Below are 6940 nucleotides of genomic sequence, written 5' to 3' on the forward strand. Positions count from 1 at the left end.
GGCTGTGGAGAAGGGTCGGCCCCTGGGCGGGCGCGTTTCCGGGGACTCTCCCCCTCCCCCGCCCCAGCCCCACGGACAGCGCAAGGATGTGGAATCCCTGGAGAAGCCGGATGGATCCTGCCCGGAAAAGAGGGATTTGGGCACCCCTCCCACCCGCGCCCGGGAACCGCCGCCCCACCTCCGGAACCCGTCGGGGTGGCGGCGGCCGTGAACACTCACCGAGTCCAGCGTTGGGCGGGACCGCTGAGGTCGAGGACTGCGGCTCCGCCTCGGTGCCGCGACGGCGTCTCGGCCCGCCACACGCCCTCAGGGCCACCGCCCGGCCCGCGGCTTGGAACCCCGCGGCGGCGGTGGCGGCCTCGCCTCCATGGCGAGGAGAAGCGGCTGAGGAGCAACTGGACAGGCGGCGGTGATGGCGGCGACAGTCCGGGGTCCGAGCTGGGTCGCGCGCGCGCGTCTCTGTCAGCGCCGCTCTCGCCGCAGCCTCGCTCCCGATCCGGCCTGGGTTGTAAGGAGCTTCCTCATTGGCGGTTCAGAGACGAGCGCTGGTTGGTCCAGATCGAAAGGGCGTTCCCCTGGGCCTCGTGGGCCCCGCCCTTACGCGCCTCCGAACGCTCGCTAGCCTGCCGGCCTGGGGCGCAGGCCCGGGTCTCTGTGTCTCACGGTCTCACGGACCGCCAGGGAGGCGGTCCCCCCACCGTGGTCCAATCCTGGGGGAAACAGGACCCTGGGAGCACCGGCCGACTGTGCACCAACACCTTCCGTTTCTCTACAGTCACACCTAGACGTAGGTCTTCTTCCCAGTTTACAGATGCGAAAACTGAGACCAAACACAAGTTACACCAATGTTTAGCGATCGGGGAGACCTGGAGCTCAAAAATCTTTCCACTCTCTCCAAACGGGTTCCCCAGAACTCCCCCTCCCTCCGCTTTTTAATTGCTGCAATGTATTTAAAAGACAGAGGCTCTCGGTGGTGAAGGTGGTGAACGTGCATAGCCCCTGGAAGACGCCTAGCACCGTGGCTGTCATCTTAACAAGTTAGCCCACGCCATCCCCACCCGAGCCCAAGGGAAATCTCCGCGGCTTTCCAGATGCGCGTATCCGGGCCTGACTCGCGTCGAGCTGGGTAGAAACACTACACACGGTGCTCTGCGGAGGGTGTTTGCGACAGGTCTGGCCTGGAAGGAGAGGCTCAAAGCTTCAAGCGGGCCTGGAGACGCGTCTCCCCCTGGGGTCGGGGACTGGGACCAGGTGGGAGGCGCGGACCTACTCCCCAGCGCTCCCCGCCGCGCGTAAGCACCTCAAAGCCATCCGTGGGTATGCCCGGCAAGTGGCTTCCCAGGCTGCAGGACTTAAGGAATCGCTGAAGGCCGATTACACAGTCGTGGTGGGTGGCGAGTGAGACACCCCAGATTGTAGCCCTCAGGCAGGGTCCCTCGGACGCAGCCGGATCTCTCAGGAGTGACCATAAATCCGTAGGTGGGAGACAATGCTCAGCAGTGTGCAAGCACAGCTTGCTGGGAGATCCTTCATTCCTGACCCGCAGCCTGAGCTGCCAGGGGTGAGCGGTGGCCAGCCTCCCTCTCCCTTCCGTGGCTGGGCAGAGTCCCACGATCAGCGCTTCCGAGGAAACGGGTCTGTTCCTGGTAGTAATCCTTTTTCTTGGAGGGGATATTTCAGCACAGGAGAAGGAGCCCACATGAGCTCCCATTTCCACAGGGCTGGTGCTTCTAGCACCTCCAGTCCGTACCACCGCCAGTAGTTGGGGCGTCAGTTTGGGACTGTATGCACCCCGCTGCCCGTATTTGTAGAATTAGTGTGTGCTGACCAGAGCCATGACCTGGGAATACGGGGTGCAGCGGGCCTCCTAGGCATCCCCTCTGCCACTGGAAAGTCCCTCCTTGAGAGGGAAGTGTATCTCCCACTACCTCTCAGCGGGGTTACCCAGAGGTGTGAAATGACTGAATCCTAAACGCCTCTGAGGGACAGATCCTACAGCCGAAAGACCCACACACCAAGTCTCCTGTTAGAGCCTAAGGGCACCCAAAGAGGGCAGGACTTTCTATACACCAACCGTTCCGTTGGGTTTCCCTAGTGGCTCAGACGGTAAAGCGTCTGTCTACAATGCAGGAGACCCGGGTTCGATCCCTGGGTTGGGAAGATCACCTGCAGAAGGAAATGGCAGCCCACTCTAGTATTCTTGCCTGGAAAATCCCATGGACCGCGGAGCCTGGTAGGTTACCGTCCATAGGGTCGCAAAGAGTCGGACACGACTGAAGCGACTTCACTTACTTTCAACCGTTCAGTTACCCAGGAAGTAGAAAAACTCCCTCTATCCACACACAACGCAAAAGCCTGAACTCGGGAAAAATAATGATTGAGTGCTGGAGACACCGGGACAGTCTCATAAGAGTTTGACTTGCTACTTATATTTCCTAATCTATATGGAAATAAATAGCTATTATAATAAAAAACATTCATCCTTGGGATCATCTGAAAGATTCCCCACCCAAGCTGACCATACTTGGGAAAATGCTGTGGTTGAGCCCTGAAGTTCAAGCCCTGCCACTGGCTGCTTCACCTGAGTCCCGCTCTGTTACTCTTCCTGGAACCTCCCAAGGCTGCATGAAGAATTACAGGCATGTACAGCTTGGCAAGTGGCCCATTCTTAGGAAATGCAGTTCCTTCTCTCCAGGAGACAGCTGCAGTGGGGTCAGAGCATGTGTGGGGTGTGTGCAGAGGTGACAGGACCTCACACCAAGGAGCCTTGCATATTCCATCCTGGAGACCCTGAGAAGGAAATTTCAGTTTGGTGACCACAGATACCCTATTTTCAATGAAAGAGGACAGAGTCCTATACTCAGCTGCCCAGCTGTGGAGACCTGTCCGTATTTCCCATCCTACGTGATGCTCAGGGTATTCACAGCTCCCCGCATCACCACAAGGCAAAGGGCTATCTTCAAAGAGAAGAGAGGAACTGAGAGAGGGCAGGGAGTTAGACTTCTGCTCCAGATGCTGCTTTAGTCCCAGCCCACAGGAGCACACACCTAGTGGTAGGCGCTTGTCAGTCACCACACAGGTGCCCCAGAAGTCACAGGTTTCATGAGAAGAGGACTGGACTAGAGGAGAGCTGGAGGATGGGAGTAAAGGATTCCTGTTTCTTTAGGCAAGTCACTTCTCTCATGGCTTCCTTTCCCATCTAGTCAATGGAACAATTAATCTCTCTCAACAAATACTTTTTGAGTGCTGACAGTGTGCTAGACACAGCAGGGGAGTAAGATAGAAAAGGGGTCTCCTCTTAGGAACTTACAGTCTAGATGGGGAGACAGACAATAAAAAAGTGAACAAGAAAATTTCCTGAATGGAGTAATGAAAATAAAGCAAGACAGTATGATAGAAAGTTGAAGTGAATGAGAGCCTAGGAACTTACCAGGCCATTCACTGTTCTGTTCCTAAGGGTCACTTGCTGGAGTACAGTACCTAAAGAAACTGCAGCCCCCTCACCCTGAGAAGGTGGCTTACAGGAGCCTTTGCCCCAATTTTCACTTCAGGACTGCCATTGATATCCTAAAGCAGTAGAAATGTTTCCAGATTCACTACCCTCAGGCCCTAAATCCTGGTCCAAGGCTCAATTCTAGTTCCATCCATTGGCCAAGATGACTCTTCCTGTGAGGCAGGCCCAGGCCTGTGGTGCAAACTGCTCAGGGTAGAGGAGGCATTTTTACACTAAGCACAGTTAAGAAACCAAGATTTGAAAACTGAGTTCTAGTTATTTTTGTATTGCAGGTGAGGCTTGAACTAGTTTTTTTTTTAAATAAAAAAAATCACTATTTAGAGACTTCCCTGGAACGGAGCGTGGGTTTGATCCCTGCTGAAGGAACCAAGATTACACATGCCAAACAGTGTGGCTGACCACCCCCCCTCCACAACCATTCATAAGTGTATAGATTTGTCAAAACTCAGCAAATGTACATTTATGAGATGAGAACTATGTATTTTTGGTCTGAAAAGAAAAAACTTGCAGAAGTATTTAGAGGGAGGTACTAATGACTGCAACTTTGAAATGTGTCAAAAATAACATGAGTTAATAGAATGGATAGAGGAATAGACAGATATATGAAAATTAAGCACAGTAAAATGTTAATTGTAGAATCTAAGTGGTGGGTACAGGCGTTCACTGTAAATTCTTTCAATTTAGCTGTATGTTTCAAAGTTTTCAGGATAAAATGTTGGCAGGGGAGAATCAGCATTTAACTTTATAGGAAAATATACAAAACTGCTTTTAATTTTCAAACACATCTCCTCATGGACAATTCCAGTGATTCTTCACATGCATACACACTTTTTATAAAGTTGTAATCAGTTTATACAGTCGTCATTGTTATTCCTTATGTATTTCTAAAACTTCACGTGTACTATGCTCAATGTTTGCACACTGCACATTAATATGCTGCATGTTTAGGGACATAGGCTTTTTTCTAATGCAGGCTGAGTTTTATTTTTATTTGGCTGCGTTGGGTCTTAGTTGTGGCACACAGGCTCTTCCTTCCTTGTGTCATGCAGGATCTTTCGTGTTATGCAAGGACCCTAGTTGTGATGCTCTGGCTCCGGAGCATGCGGGCTCAGTAGTTGTGATACATGGGCTTAGTTGCTCCATGGCATGTAGGATCTTATTTCCCTGACCAGGGATCAAATCCTCATCCCTTGCATTGCAAGGCAGATTCTTGATCACTGGACAGCCAGGAAAGTTCTAACATAGGCTTTTATTGTGTAGCTTCTAAATGCACTGCCCAGGGCCTCCCTTCCAGAAACAGAGGACTGAGTTGGATGGTTTCAGCCCTTTTTCTAGTTAGAAAAGCTGGAGAAAACATTTGTTAAAGGCACTGAAGGGAATTCCCAGCTGTCCAGTGGTTAGAACTCTGTGCTTTCACCACAGGGGGCATAGGTTCAAATCCCACATGCCACGTGGAGTGGATAAAAAAGCAGTGAAGAGGTACCAGGGCAGGGAAGAAGTGTGGTGCCAAGACTGAGGAGGAAACAAAAATCCCAGTATGACCTCAGTATTGGAAATCTCCTGTCCTTTCCCTAGAAGGGTCTGCTGATTCTGAGAGAAGGCTGATATACTGTGCAGATTGTGACTCTGAAAACTGGCCACATTTCCAGTTCTACATACTGTTCCAGAGCCTTGCTACTTCTCTATCTAGAGGCAGAATCTATTTCCCCTTGAAATTGGGTGAAGTAGGCCCACGTAACTGCCTTGACAAACAGAATATGGCAGGTATGATACTATGACTTTTAAAGCCACGTTAGGGAAGGCAGTACAGCTCTACCTGGTTCTTCTTGGATCCTGCCCTTGGGACCTGGCTGCTGGTGTTTGAGGGAGGTGTTCTGGCTGACAGAATTAAGGTTCCAGTCAACAACCAGCTTCAATTGCCAGACGTGTGAGTTGCCAAGCCTTCTGATTCCAGTTCCTAGCTGTCAAGTCACCCCCAACCTTTTACTCTTCCAACTAATGCCCTAGACATTGTGGAACAGACAAACCATCCTGTTTTATCCTGTTCAAATTATCTAAGTGGTGAGCATAACAAATGATTCTTTTATAATTTGATTTATATCCCCAAGAATGCCGACAGAGGAGCCTGGCTGGCTATAGTCCAAAGGGTCGCAAAGAGTTGCAAAGAGTCGGACACGACTGAAGCGACTTAGTACCCGTGCATGTGGGATTTTCACAAACTTACCATCAGGTAGGGGAGGAAAAAGAAACATCTTACCAAGCTTGAATCTCTCACTGTTTTTAAACACACCCCTAGGGGTGTCAATGGAGAAGGCAGTGGCAATCCACTCCAGTACTCTTGCCTGGAAAATCCCATGGATGGAGGAGCCTGGTAAGCTGCAGTCCATGGGGTCGCTGAGGGTCGGACACGACTGAGCGACTTCACTTTCACTTTTCACTTTCACGCATTGGAGAAGGAAATGGCAACCCACTCCAGCGTTCTTGTGTGGAACCCAGGAACAGAGGGAGCCTGGTGGGCTGCCGTCTATGGGGTCGCACAGAGTCGGACACGACTGAAGCGACTTAGCAGCAGCAGCAGGAGCAGAGGTGTCAAAGAGGGGAAAACTGAAAGTTCCAGGGAGGTCTGCCTTCTCTCAGCTTTGGTTTCCTCCTTCGTCTTCCATCTAGACTAATGAAGGCAACAAGAAGAAAGGTAATGCCCTCAGTGTTGTGTAACGCTGCTGGGGTATGAAGCCAAAGTGCACTGGAGTGCAGAGGCTAGAGGCAGGGAGCCTGGAGGGCCATGAAGGCATTCTCACTGACTGTAGGGAAGGCCTCCACTGAGCCGACTGGAGAGTCAGGGGTCTCCAGTTTGCAGTTCTTCCTTGGCAGAACTGCCAAAGGGAGAATTCCATTATTTTTCTCTTCAGTCCAGTGACCATTCATGAATTGCTCACCAGTCTTCAGTGGGCAGGGTTTCCAAAGTCTCCTTCTTGATCTCTCCAACCCAATGGCCACATGCTTCTAATCCGTCCTCCAGTCCTCACTGTAGGGCAAACCAGGGGCCTTGCCTCAGGACTCTCTGCTCAGAGGGCCCAGTTTCAGGTCTGGCTGAGTCATCCTTCCTCTGTCACAACAGCCAAGGAGAAGCTCTAAAATCTCCACATGTCCAATATGGTTTCAAATCCCAGTCTTGCCACCTAGTTGCTCCCCAGTCCTCAATCTTCTTAAGATGGGGCGGTATTACCTATCTCATAGGGCTGTCTTGTAGAATAAATGAAAGCAAGGTAAAGTGCTGAGCTTGTATCCTGTGTGCATGTGTGGGTAATGCTTTCAGTGTAGTGCTTATCATGTGTGCTATCACTCCCCATAATCTTCCCAGGGGCTGAGTTTGAGAGGACTTTGCCTGTAACTGTAGAGAGGGGTCTGTGAATATCACTGAGAAGC

The sequence above is a fragment of the Capricornis sumatraensis genome, chromosome 15, assembly GCF_032405125.1.
Source record: "Capricornis sumatraensis isolate serow.1 chromosome 15, serow.2, whole genome shotgun sequence".
Taxonomy (NCBI): Eukaryota; Metazoa; Chordata; class Mammalia; order Artiodactyla; family Bovidae; genus Capricornis; species Capricornis sumatraensis.